This window comes from Sminthopsis crassicaudata, chromosome 3, assembly GCF_048593235.1.
Source record: "Sminthopsis crassicaudata isolate SCR6 chromosome 3, ASM4859323v1, whole genome shotgun sequence".
In the NCBI taxonomy this organism is placed as follows: Eukaryota; Metazoa; Chordata; class Mammalia; order Dasyuromorphia; family Dasyuridae; genus Sminthopsis; species Sminthopsis crassicaudata.
In genome coordinates this window covers 84,040,113-84,054,874 of record NC_133619.1, presented here as the reverse complement: position 1 = coordinate 84,054,874, position 14,762 = coordinate 84,040,113, and the positions used below count along the sequence as shown (strand labels likewise).

At 35.8% G+C, this 14,762-nt stretch overlaps 1 long non-coding RNA gene across 1 annotated transcript in view; it reads right to left on the bottom strand.

Annotated features, from left to right (window-relative positions):
• The window catches only part of LOC141564862 (uncharacterized), a 28,106-nt gene extending 13,823 nt beyond the window's left edge, over positions 1 to 14,283 (bottom strand). Inside the window, exon 1 of the long non-coding RNA XR_012488763.1 lies at positions 14,169 to 14,283. This is a non-coding gene — a long non-coding RNA (uncharacterized LOC141564862). The remainder of the gene's footprint in view (positions 1 to 14,168) is intronic.
• Between the last annotated feature and the right edge of the window lie 479 nt (positions 14,284 to 14,762).

Sequence of the window (14,762 nt, the reverse complement as noted above, 5' to 3'; positions counted from 1 at the left end):
GCTTTACATTTCATGCTAAAGGGATCAGCAGCATTTCCGAGTCTGAGTCTGGCTGACCTGTGGGCAGTCTCACTGCCTTTCATCATCATTTTCAGGAAGTGGGCTCTGTTCTTCCAAACTGATGCAAAGCATCCCTTACGAACAGGAGTGGGAGTAATTAATCAGCCTGCGCTCCTCTGGGAGAGATGGCAGAGGGAAAGGCAGAGCTAGTTCATGGGAGGGTGGGGAGAGTAAGCGGGCTTGGCTTGCACAGCCCTTCCTTCTGCTGCTTTGCTCCTGGCTTATGCATCCTTAGGATCAGCACCAGCGCTGTCCACATCTCCCTGGCAATCAGAACTGACAAGTTCAGAGGAAGCCTCAGCAGAACCTCATTTGATCTGAGGCCCCTGGGCACCAAAGGGGAGCTGTGTGTCAGTGCAGACTTCGGCCTTTATTTTTTATTCAAAGAGAAAGAAAAGCATCTGGTTTTTTGACAAGGTAGCCAGATGAAATTGACTGCTGAAATGAGCTGGGAGCACCTTAGCGACCTCCTGTCACTTTGCATGGAGCATCACGCAGTTGCTACTGATAGCACAAATGTGCTAGTTCATTTCTCCATCCTCCAGTGTATCTTTCTTAACACCGAATGCCTCAATCATACCTTGTTCAACACCAGTTCAATTAAAAAAATTATTAAACAAGTACCATGTGTCAGGCACTGTATTAGGTGCTAAGGAAATAAAAACAAAAGTCTCTGACCTCAAGGAGCTTACATTTTAATTATCCCCATGCAGACTAGTACCTGGGACACCCAATCTCACATGTAGGGCATCTGGAAAAAGTGCTCCAAGTTCCAGATTATCTTTGAATTCACATTCACTCAAAAACTCCCTAGCTCATGACAACATACAAAAACAAGATATAGGCAAAATAAATGAGAGAAAATAGGTAGAGGAGCACTCATGTTAACGGGGATCAAAGAAAGATATCTTGTAGAAGGCGAGACTTTAGCTGGGATTTGAAGAAAGCCAGGGAAGCCAAAAAGAGATGAGAACAATTACAAGCATGGAAAACATTCCATGAAAATACATTTTGATCAAATTATCAAAGTAAATACTAAATATTAGTTCATAAATAGTGAAAATAAATATATACATTTTTTTCCTTCCAAGTTTACATACTCCCTTAAAATCTGTCCAGGTTGAGAACTCTTGCCCTAGAGGTGGTGAGGTTCCCCTTTACCTCAAAATATATGCAAATAAATATATGCAAATATAGTTTTCAGTATTCACCTTGCAAAACCTTTCTCCCTCCCTTTCCCCCACTTCTCTCTCCTAGACAGCAAGTAATCCAATATAGGTTAAACAGTGCAATTCTTCTACATATATTTCCACATGTATCATACTGCACAAAAAATCAGATCAAAAAAGAAAAAAAAGTGAGCTCTTTTTCAAATATGAGATTTATGTGATTCTGTGATGTGCCAAGAGGATGGCTGCATGGAAAGGGCATCATCTGAGTTTGATGGGTAAGATTATAAAAGGCTGAGGATATTTTGGAAGCAACATCCTTACCCTATTTACCTTCTTATTGTCATATTTCATTTTTGGCAATAAACACTTACAATGAACTCCATGATAGTTAGCTGTCTCAGAGAGGACCAAAATGACATCATTGTGTTGGGGTCAAGATATTGTGTGACTGTGGTTTATCAAACCAGTATGAGCTTGAAAGACTCTCTCAGGTAAGGTACAAATAGTTTATATGAACATTTGGAGTGGAAATGTGTCTAAATCTGCACATTTCCCATTTCTTTTGAGCTGCTGCAATTTTGTTTTGTTCATAAAGCACCACATTTTCTTTGATGTGGGCACACTTTGTTGGGAGATTCTGTGCTAATGTCTCCCATGTCTCATGACAGATTTCAAAGTTCTTTAAAGAGACCTTGAAGGATCCTTGTATCACTTTTTCTGACTTCTGTGTGAGCACCTGACTTGTGTGAGTTCTCAGTAAAGTAGTCTTTTAAACAAACATATATTTGGCATTCAAATACCAGCACATTAATGTTGTTTTCTTTGATGTAGTTTGAATATTTGCCAGTTCATCTCAAGAAAAGGCCTCAGTATTTAACTTATCTTGCCAAATAATCTTCATAATCTTCCTAAGACTATTCAAATGGAAGAAAATCAATTTCCTGCCATGATATTGGTAGGCCATTCAGGTTGTACAGGTATACAACAGTGAGGTCAGCACAACAGTTCTGTGGAGCTTCAGTTTGGTAGTTAAATACTTTTTCTCTCCCACACTTTCCTTCAGAGACTCCCAAACACTGAACTAGTTCTGGCAATACATGCATCAACCTTATCATCTATATAAAAGAGTTTTAGGTTTAGTACTTCCAGACTATTGTTCTTTGCATTTTTTTTTTCATTAGTTTCCTTGATATTCTTTACCCTTTTTTTCAGATGAATTTTATTATTTTTTTCCTAGCTCTGTAAAATGATTTTTGGTATAGCACTGAACAAATAGATGTATTTAGGTAGAATTGCCATTTTTATTTTATTAGCTCAGCTTAACCATGAGCAATTGGTACTTTTTCAGTTGTTTAGATCTGACTTTATTTGTGTGAAAATTGTTTTGTGTTCTTGGTTTTCTTTTGGTAAGTAGATACCCAAATATTTTACTTTGTCTACAATTATTTTAAATGGAATTTCTCTTTCTATCTTTTGCTGCTAAGTTTTGTTAGTAACATTTAGAAGTGCTGAGGATTTGTGTAATTTTATTTAATATTCTGCAACTTTGCTAAAGATATTATTTCAAGTAATTTTTTGATTGATTCTCTAGGATTCTTTAAGTATACCATCATATCATCTGCAAAGTGTGATAATTTTATCTCCTCATTGCTACTTAAATTCCTTTAATTTCTTTTTCTTTTTTTTTTTAAATTGCTAAAGCAACATTTCTAATACAATATTGAATGATATTGGTGATAATGGGCATCCTTGCTTCACTCCTGATCTTATTGGGAATGTGTTCAGCTTCTCTCCATTATAGATAATGCTTACTGTGGGTTTTAGATAGATACTGCTTATCATTTAAGGAAAACTTCATTTATTCCTATGTTCTCTAGTGTTTTTTAAAAATAGGAATGGGTATTGTATTTTGTCAAAAGCTTTTTCTGCATTTATTGAGATTATATAACTTCTGTTAGTTTTGTTATTGATATGGGTAATTGTGCCAATAGTTTTCCTCATAGTGAACACCATCCCTGTATTCCTAGTATAAATCCTACTTGATCTTAGTGTATTATCCTGCTGATAAGTTGTAATCTCTTTGCTAATATTTTATTTAAACTTTTTATATCAATATTCATTAGGGAGATTGTTCTATAATTTTCTTTCTCTGTTTTGGCTCTTCCTGGTTTAGGTATTAGCACCATATTTGTGTCATATATTGACCCTGTTTTTCCAAATAGTTTACATAATATTGGAATTAATTGTTCTTTAAATGTTAGTAGAATTCACTTATAAATCCATCTGATCCTGGAGATTTTTTTCTTAGGGAGTTCATTAATGGCTTGTTCAATTTCTTTCTTTCTTTTCTTTTTTTCTAAAATGGGGCTATTTAAGTAATTTATTTCCTCTTCTGTTATTCTGGGCAATTTATATTTTTGTAAATATTCATTCATTTCAATTAGATTGTTAGATTTGTTTGCATACAGTTGATTAAAATAGCTCCTAATTATTGCTTGAATTTCTTCTTCATTGGACATAAGTTCACCCTTTTCATTTTTGGTGTTGGTAATTTGTTCTTTTCTTTCTTTTATCTAATCAAATTAAGCAAAGTTTATCTCTTTTGTTCCTTTTTTCATAAAACTAACTCTTAGTTTTATTAATTTGTTCAATAGTTTTCTTTCAATTTTATTAATCTCTCCTTTGATTTTCAGAATTTCTAATTTGGTATTTAATTAGGGGGTTTAATTTGTTCTTTTTCTGTCTTTTTTAAGTTGCATATCCAATTATTTGAGCTCCTTTTTCTATATTTTATTCATGTAACTATTTAGAGATATAATATTTCCCCTAAGAACTGCTTTGAATGCATCCCACAAGTTTTGGTATGTTATCACATTATTGTCATTCTCTTGGATGAAAATATTGTTTCTATGATTTGTTATTTGATCCACTCATTCTTTAGAATTGGATTCTTTAATTTCCAGTTGTTTTTAGTCCATCTTTCCTTGGCCCTTTATTGAATGCAATTTTTGTTGCATTGTAATCTGAAAAGGATGCATTTACAATTTCTGCCTTTCTGTATTTGATTCTGAAATTTTTATGCCCTAATACATGGTCAATTTTTTATGTGGGTGCCATTTACTGCTGAGGAAAAGACATATTCTCAGAGATCCATCATATTTAATTTTTTCTAATATTCTATTAACTTCCCTTAGTTTTTTGCTTATTTGATAGTTAGATTTATCTAATTCTGAGAGAGTTGAGGTCCCCCACTAGTATAGTTTTTCTGTTAATTTTTTCCTGTAACTGGCTTAATTTCTTCTTTAAAAATGTGGATGCTGTACCACTTGGTGCATATATATTTAATATCAATACTACTTCATTGTCTATGACACCCTTTATCAAGATGTAGTGTTTCCTTCCTTTTCTCTTTTGATTAGATCTATTTTTGATTTTGCTTTTTCTGGGATCAAAATTGCTACCCCTTCCTTTTTTTTGTTTTGGCTGAAGTATAATAAATAAATTCTGCTCCACTCTTTTACTCTTCTCTGTTATGCACCTCTCTGTTTCAAATGAGTTTCTTGGGAACAATATATTGTAGAATTCTGGTTTTTAATCTACTCAACTATCCACTTTCATTTTATGGGAGAGTTCATCCCATTCACATTCACATTTATGATGACCAGTGGTGTATTCCACTCCATCCTATTTTCTCCCCTGTATATAATTTTGTTTTCTCTTTCCATCATGACCCTCTTTAATAGTGTTTTGCTTCTGACTAATCCTGCTCCCTAACCTGTCTTCCCTTCTATCATCCCTCTTCTCTTTTATTTTACCCTTTCCATCTAGTGTTTCTGCCCTCCTTTCTATCCAGCCTCTCCATTTTCTTTCCTCATTTTCCCCTCCTACTCCTTTATAGGGTAAGATAATTTTTTACATTTTTTTATTAATTTTATAATTATAACTTTTTTTTGACAGTACATATGCATGGGTAATTTTTTACATCATTATCCCTTGGACTCACTTCTATTCCGAATTTTCCTTCCTTTCCTCCACCCCCTCTTCCCTAGATGGCAGGCAGTTCCATACATGTTAAATGTGTTATAGTATATTCTAGATACAATATATGTGTGCAGAACTGAATTTCTTGTTGCACAGGAAGAATTGGATTCAGAAGGTAAAAATAACCAGGGAAGAAAAACAAAAATGCAAACAGTTTAGGCTCATTTCCCAGTGTTCCTTCTCTGGGTGCAGCTGATTCTGTCCATCAGTTGGAACTGAATTAGATCTTCTCTTTGTTGAAGATATCCACTTCTATCAGAATATATCCTCATTCAGTATCATTGCTTAAGTGTATAATGATCTGCTGGTTCTACTCATTTCACTCAGCATCAGGTGATGTAAGTCTCTCCAAGCCTCTCTGTATTCATCCTGCTGGTCATTTCTTTTTTCTTTTCTTTTTTTTAATAATTTAATTTTTATTTTATTTTATAATTATAACTTTTTTTGACAGTACATATTCATGGGTAATTTTTTACAACATTATCCCTTGCACTTACTTCTATTCATATTTTTTCCCTTCCTCCCCCAACCCCCTCCCCCAGATGGCAGGCAGTCTTATACATGTTAAATATATTACAGTATATTCTAGATACAATATATGTGTGTAGAACCGAATTTCTTGTTGCACAAGAAGAATTGGACTCAGAAGGTAAAAATAACAGTTTACACTCATTTCCCAGTGTTCCTTTTCTGGATGTAGCTGATTCTGTCCATCATTAATCAATTGGAATTGGATTAGCTCTTCTCTATGTTGAAGATATCCACTTCCATCAGCATACATCCTCGTACAGTATCATTGTTGAAGTGTATAATGATCTTCTGGTTCTGCTCGTTTCACTTAGCATCAGTTGATGTAAGTCTCTCCAAGCCTCTCTGTATTTCTCCTGTTGGTCATTTCTTACAGAACAATAATATTCCATAACATTCATATACCATAATTTACCCAACCATTCTCCAATTGATGGGCATCCATTCATTTTCCAATTTCTAGCCACTACAAAAAGGGCTGCCACAAACATTTTGGCACATACAGGTCCTTTTTAGGGTAAGATAAATTTTTATACCCAATTGAATGATCAAGTTATTCCCTCTTTGAGCAAAATTGATGAGATTAAGCTTCAGACAATGCTCATCCCCCTCCCTTCTTCCTCTATTGTAATAAGTCTTTTGTGCCTCTTTATGTAATCTAATTTGGTTCATTTTACCTTCCTTTTCCTCTTCTCCCAGTACAATCATTTTTCTACCCTTTAATGTCTTTTTAAAATATCATCACAACAGTCAATTTATACCCACACCTCCTGTCTATATATGCCCTTCTAAATTGCTATGATAAAAGATACAGTTCTCAAAAGTTACAAATATCATTTCCAATCCAGGGATACAAACAGTTTAACTTTTAATGCTTTTTTCTTTTTACCTCTATGCTTCTCTTGAATACTGTGTTTGTAAATCAAATTTTCTGTTTAGTTCTTGTCTTTTCAATAGAAATGATTGAAAGTCCATTACTTCATTGAAGATCTATCTCCTCCCCTGAAAGATGATGCTCAGTTTTGCTAGGTAGTTGATTTTTGGTTATAATTCCAGGTCCTTTGTCTTCCAGAATATGGTATTCCAGGCCTTCTGATCCTGAGCTGTTCATTTTTCCTATTAGCTATATTTCATGTCATCCAGAAGTGGGCAGACATTTCATGTATCAATGAAAAGTGGAAACATCTTTGAAAAAATGTTGTACCTTTTTTTTTTTTTTTTTTTTTTTTTTTTTTGACCACAAAATAAGATGTCCACCTGCTGTGGCAAACAGGCCAGTTAAGTTAGATAAAGCAGTTAAGATTTAGGGCACCTTTCTCATGCCAGTTAATGAGTTTTGTAGTCCTTTAAAAAGGCTTCTCAGACACTCTAGCTGCAGCTGAATCCCACTGCTACTGCTTTTTATCTGGTGAGAAGAGACTTTATAACCTGGGCTGCTTGTATGCGGGGTTGTGGACTATAGTTCCCAGTGTATCTGCACCTACTGCTTCATCATTTGTTTGTAGCCACAGGACTTTGATTTAGGTAAAAATTGAGTAAAATAGTATCTTTTGACTTGTGCATAAAATGGATTTAAGTGAGATAGAGTTGCACAAAGACAAATCTTCCACTCTTCCTAAGTAATTGGAAACTAGAGGCAAGACAAAAGTTGAGATCATTGGTGGTGGCCTGGGATGTAGTTCATGAACTTGGGGTCTTCAATGTCTGGCTAAGCTTTAGGTGCTTCATACCACTTTCTTCAGCTGCCTTCCTAGCCAATGGAACAAATTGCTCTCATTCAACCCATTCCACTAGGGAAGTCATCACATGCTTCCTCACCTTTCCTTACTCATCTCTGCATTTGAGGCCACTTTGTTACCCTCAACCTACTTTAGCCACCTGCCAAAATGGCTTAATGGGGTGTGGCTAATGTGCAAGCTTCAGCTTCTTGGAGCCAAAGGTGAGAGTTAGGTAGCAGGTGAATACCAAAAGTAGAAGGAGCAGTCTCACACCAGAGTTAGTAATCTTCCCTGAACACTTAGACAACTCAAACTGAAGGGGCAAAATGATTGTTCTGTCTGCTATAACTCCCAACAGATCTCTTGGTCCAATTTGAAAAAAACAACAACCCCAAAAAGCCAATTAAAAAATGGCAGTTGAAACCGGTAAAGGACTTTACCTAAGAATCATACAGTAGAACCAGAGGCAGGGAGGCAGTTTGTAATAGTGGATGGTGTGCTGACTTAGAATTGGGACAGTTTGGTTTCTAGTTTCCCTGTCCCAGGAACTTACTATAGTTGTGTGACCTTAGGGAAGTCAATTAACTTCTAATAGTAACATCTCCCTCACAGCATTATTGTGAGGTTCAAATTTTACATATGTAATGTACATTGCATATTTATGTACATATGTGTGTATATAATACACAATTATAATATCTATAACATAATATGATATGATAGTACATACACACACACACACACACACACATGAAAATATGAAATCGGTTGTTAAAGGGTAGCTAATGTTGATGGTGTAGGTGGAGCTGTCCTGTGACTAACAGGAGAAAGCAAGAGGTATGTTAGAATGTTGAATCAAATGAAATCATAGTCATAAATCTATTAGCACAATGTTTTACAAATATTAAGTGATTATTCTCTCCATTTTCCCCTCTCTGATTCTTGTTAGAGAGCATCAAGAATTAAAAGTAGCCTTCTCTAATAAGATTAATTTAAAAGCATTAAGCTAGTAGGCATCTCCCAAAAAGGTATTTACAAAATTATAGATTTGTATCTATCTATAGAACATTTGTATCTATATGAGATCAAGGAACCTTTTCACACAATGGTATTTCATTTTGATTATTAAAGAAACTCTCAAAGGCAACGGTAGAGGGAGTAAACATTGTAACCCAAGTAAGATATGAAAAGCTTTTAGAGACAAAAGACCTGACTGTCAAGTGTCTCATCAGAGGAATTTGAGGCTTCAGACAATACATTCTTCTTATTTAGGAGACAACCTTTTGGAAGCTTTCCTTCCTTCCCTCCTTCCCTCTTTCCCTCCTTCCTTCCTTCCCTCCTTCCCTCCTTCCCTCCTTCCCTCCTTCCCTCCTTCCTTCCTTCCTTCCTTCCTTCCTTCCTTCCTTCCTTCCTTCCTTCCTTCCTTCCTTCCTTCCTTCCTTCCTTCCTTCCTTCCTTCCTTCCTTCCTTTCTTCCTTTCTCTTCTTTCCTTCCTTTTCTCTTCCTTTCCTTTCTCTTCCTTTGTTCCTTCGTTCCTTCGTTCCTTCGTTCCTTCGTTCCTTCGTTCCTTCGTTCCTTCCTTCCTTCCTTCCTTCCTTCCTTCCTTCCTTCCTTCCTTCCTTTCCTCCTCCTCCTCCTCCTCCTCCTCCTCCTCCTCCTCCTCCTCCTCCTCCTCCTCCTCCTCTTCCTCCTCCTCCTCCTCTTCCTCCTCCTCCTCCTCCTCCTCCTCTTCTTCTTCTTCTTCTTCTTCTTCTTCTTCTTCTTCTTCTTCTTCTTCTTCTTCTTCTTCTTCTTCTTCTTCTTCTTCTTCTTCTTCTTCTTCTTCTTTCCCTTCCTTTCTTTATATTTTATTTCCCCCCAATTCCTTATAAAAACAATTTTAAATATTTATTAAATTTTGAGTTTCAAATTCTGAGCCTCCCTCATTTTCCCTCCCCCATCCCACCCAACTCTCTCCCCACTTCTTCAAACAGTAAGCAATCTGATATAGGTTATATATGTGTAATCATGCAAAACATTTCCATATCAATCATTTCGTTGGGGAAAACTTGAACAAAAAAAAATAAAAGAAAGTGAAAAACAATATACTTTGATCTGTATTTAGATGTCATCAATTTTTTTTCCTCTGGAGATGCATAGCATTTTCCATCATGTGTTCTTTGAGATTGTCTTGGATCTGTATATTGATGAGAATAGCTAAATCATTCATAGTTGATGATACAATATTATATCATACAGTGTTACTATGTAGAATCTCCTCATTTTGTTGACTTCATTTTGCATCAATTCATATAAGTCTTTCTAGGTTTTTTCTGAAACCATCCTACTAATCATTTTAATGGTACAATAATATTTCCTTACAATTATATACCAAAGCTTGCTCAGCCATTCCCCAATTGATAATCTTACCCTCAATTTCCAATTCTTAGTCATTAAAAAAGAGTTCCTACAAATATCTCAAATTGCTTTCCAAATATTTTCCTATTCATGAGATCACAGACGTATCACAGATGAGAATAGCTGTCATTCACAGATACAATGTTGCTATTAATGTATACAAATTTTCTCCTCATTCTGTTCATTTCACTTTGCATCAATTCATATAAGTTTTTCCAGGTTTTTCTGAAATCATTCTGCTCATCATTTTTAATGGTATAATAATATTCCTTATATTCATATATCACAGCTTATTCAGCCACCATTTCCCAGTGGGTCCTCCCCTTAATTTCCAAATCTTAGCCACTACAAAAAGAACTGCTATAAATATCTCAAATTGCTTTCCAAATATTTTCCTATTCATGAGACCATTGATCTAGTTCTAGACAAGACCTTGGAGGTCATGGTATCTACTCATTTTATAAAAAAAGAATCAGAGAGAAATTGTGTCTTGCCTACAGTCACAAATCTAGTATGTATCTTAGAAAATATTTGAATCTCAGTCTTGGCAGTGTGGTGACCTGGAAAGAGCATGGACTTGGAAGAAGAAAAATATCTGGCTTTGAATCCCACACCAGATACTTACTACCTGTGTGATTTTTAACAAATAACTGAACCTTCTTGGGTCTGTTTTTTTAATCTGAGGATGAGGTTGTTGAATAAAATGGCATCTGAGATTCTTTCCAGTTCTATGATCCTATGATTCACTGTGAATCTCTGTCTTCTCAGGGCAATGAATCCATGCCATAAAATTAATCTACAGATATTTCTATGTTCCAAGTGCTGGGAATACAAAGACGCACATCTCTTGTCAAGATGGAAGAGACAATGTACTCATAACTCACATTCATTTACACACACAACATAAATACAAAGTGGTTTATGAAGAGCATTTGGATAGACTCAGAAAGGCTTTTTGTAGAAGGTAGTCAATGAACTGAGTCTTAAAGGAAATAAGGGATTCTTTGAGGTAGAGGAGAGGAAGGAGTATATCCTAGACAGAGGATAGACACATTGCAAAGCCAGAGGAATGGTACGGAGTGGTATATTGTTGTGTGTGAAGAAGAGCAAGACTAATTTAGCTAGGCCTTAGAACATCTTAGAACATCTTGCCAAAGGCAAGAAGAAGCCACTGAATTTTATTGAGTAGGGCAGTGACATGGTCAGACCTGCACTTACAGAAAATCAATTCAGTGGCTGTTGTGTGGTGTGGAAGATGAAGTAGCCTGGGAGGCCAATTAGGACACTATATAAGTTGTCTAGGTAATGAGTAATGAAGATGTAATAAACTTAGGTAGTGGTTGGATAAACAAATTAAAGAGATGTGAAAATAGAAATGGCAAGATTTGGTAACTGCGTGAACATGTGAGGTGAGAGAGAGAGTGAAGAGTCTGAGAGACCACTGAGGTTGCACTTAATCTTGCCATCTTTTCCCTTGTCCCCTATTTGCTCATGTGGTTTGCCAGTCTTCTCTGTTGGTGAGTGTCAAATGCATTAATAAAATGGCCACCTTGCTGCACTCCCCAATGCTGGCATCTTAACAAAACTGTCTTTTCTGTACCACTTATCTTCCTTCTCCAAAATCTCAAGTAAATTATGTTTACTAGTTTTAAGCAAAAGAGTAAAAATACAACCATATACCAAGTGTTATTGAATATATGAATGCTTTAAAATATTATTATTATTTTTTAAAGAAGCATTGAGTCTTTATCTAGACTAGCCAAGTAACTGACTGGTACTGAGCTAAGAATAGTGGATTTGAATCCAGAAGACTTAGGTTTAAATTTAGACTTTGCCCCTTTCTACAAGTGTGACTTTGGGTAAATTATTATTTCTGGGATTCAGTTTCCTCATCTGCAAAATGATAAGGGTGTAGATAACTATATCTGAAGTCCCTTCTAACCCTAATTCTGTGATCCAAGAATCTCCTTTTTCTCTAAAGTATACTTGGCTTTTGACAAGCTGAAGCTAGAAGTGTGACCCAAATCTAGATTTCCTTTTTCCTTTCAGAAAGTTCCTTCCAGAGCCTTAATATAATCCCAATACTCAATCACTATACTATAAGTAGTACTAAAATCACTCCACAGTAGCTGACCTTCACATTTCCCCAAAGATATACATTTAAATTCTATAAAGACATACATTATGGTTTGATGAAAAGAGCACCAACTCTGGAATTTGAGAACTTGAGTTCAAATGCCATGTGTATTATCTGTATGACTTTCACCAAGTTATTCCTTAAACCTCCCTGGGCCTTAATTTTCTTATTTGTAAAATGAAAGAGTTGAACAGGATAGCCCCTGGGATTCCCTTTTATGATTTATCCATTTAACAGAGAATGATGATTTCTTGGTTAATCATTCCCATTTTACCAACAGGAAATCTGAGCCATGGAAAGGTTAAATGCTTCGATAATGGATTATATTATCACCTAATAGCTAGATTAGGCTCCCTTGTTGATAAAGCATCCTCCTTGTCTCCTTTTTGATTAAGCTACATTCTGCCTCTTTTGACTTCTGGTGGTGATAATGGACATGCTGCTGGCCTCTTGAAACTGTTTGCTTCTCTTAGAGACCAAAAAGGGAGAGAAGCTATGTAGAGGGCCAGGGGATAAGAATCCATTCCAGGTCTTGAATCTTACAGTAACTTGACTCACTAAAACACTCTTTTCTTATTGAAATAGCAGGGACTGCTTGTCAGTATAATAAATTAATAATCTAGTGACTGAAACAAAATATAAACACTACTTTTTGGATTAAAGGCAAATCTTTGAATTTAGGGCAGGAAAAAAAAAATCTTTGAATTTAGGAGAGGAAAAACAGGCCACAATAGACATTGAAGGCACTTACTTGAGAGAAAGATATTTGATATATAATGGTATGATAAACTTTATCCTGATGTGTATCTCAACTATTTGCATCTCTGTCTAAGTAATCAAGATCCAGGCCTTAACCATTTATATCTCAGTAGATCTTGTTTATTAGAGAAAACTATAGGAACTTCAAAGACTGTACTTTGTACCAAGTCTATGAGCATTTGAGATATATATTTGTCTGTCGGATCAATAAACTTGGAAGAGTTCATATTTGACACTTTCTCCGCCTGGCCCTGGTAAAGTAACACTCTTAATTCACTACAGGAGCTGGACTCCAACAAAGTTAAAATTGAAAAAAAACCTAGCAAGAATTGGGCATCAAAAAAAAATTGGAGATCAGAGGCTTGCTTATATGGATGGACCCTTCCAAGTAATTCTGTGATTTTTTTTTTTTAATCAAGGTAGACCCTTGAAAGGTAAGGCTCTTTGAGAATTCACGTAGAGAGCTTAAGCAAACTTTTCAGGACCTTCCACATTCCCTTTTGTCCTTTTCCATAAAAGAGCCATCTTTATTTTGAGTTTGAACACTAAAGCATTTTGCTTAGAAACTGAAGGCTAAGGAACCAGTGGAAAAGAAAGAAGCACACAGATGTAGCTTATGGAAGCCAGGATGGCAAGAAACCTATAAATTCTAGTCACTCTAGGGAGGAAAGAAGTGGAGGGAGGAAAGAGATCTCTTGTCACTATTATTGTATTACACATGTCCTGAGGACTGCTTCTTTTATGGCAACCCCCCCCCCCCCGCCCCCAAGGGGTCCTTTTCAGGTAAGAGACTGAAGAAACCCATAAAATTAGTAGAGTTCTGGCAGGTCTGCCTGAGGGGCACTGAATGTGCTATTATCCCTTGTGGGCCTGTTACCTCATAGGAAAATAGTTACATAGCCTATCTTGGTTAGTTAAGGTCTATGACCTCACAGTTGCCAGGGGAACACAAATCTCTTACTTGACAGAGGGGTGCAGTTTGTTTTCCCAGTGAATGCATTTATAAACATAAGCTCAAAGGGTAACACCTTTAAAATTAGGTTTGCTGCCTGAGCATTTTTTCACTCTTAGATTACAACTCAATCAAGTGAGATTAGGGCAACCAATTAGGACACTTATTGGTAGGAAATGTGGAAAACAGATTATGCTTCAGTACATGTGGTCAGGATGATTTAGTTTTATAGAATAATGGGATCTGAACTGCAAAGTCCAAAAGTCAGGTCAAACATTTAAAGGCACAAATGTATTATGAAGAAAGAAATTTAGCAGGTCCTGGCTCAATAAAAAGCAAGTGCTAAGAATGCACTGAGATTTATTCTAAAAAACTGAATCATTAAATACATAAGAAAGACTCACCCAAGTCAGGCAAGATGGAAAGATAGATCCTCCAGTCTCAATCAGTTTTAGTGGTTTTTAGTACTTCACTTCCACAGTTGGTTACATGGATGATGCCCTTCCTTAAGGGACTGAATGGCATCAACACTTTTAAAAGCTCTAAATCAGAGGCAGGGTTGCCTGTCTCCCTACCCAAACTTTGATGACCCCAAAAAGGGTAGCCCTTGTTCATACTTTGTTACATCATTTTAAAAAATCATTTTAAGGTGACTCATTGACCTAGTTATATCACTAGGGAGAGTAAACCTTTGGCAAGAAAATGGCAGATCCATTACCCAAAGACTGTTTTTCTGAAATTTTTATAAAGAATTTCAACACTCTCCTATAAAGTATTTGAGAATCCATCTACCAAAGAATAGTCAGGAATTATATGAGAAAAATTACAAAACACTTGCCACAAAAATAAAGTCAGATTTAAATAATTGGAAAGACATTCAGTGCTCTTAGATAGGCCGAGCGAATATAATAAAGATGACAATACTCCCCAAACTAATCTATTTATTTAGTGCTATACCAATCAGACTCCCAAGAAACTATTTTAATGACCTAGAAAAA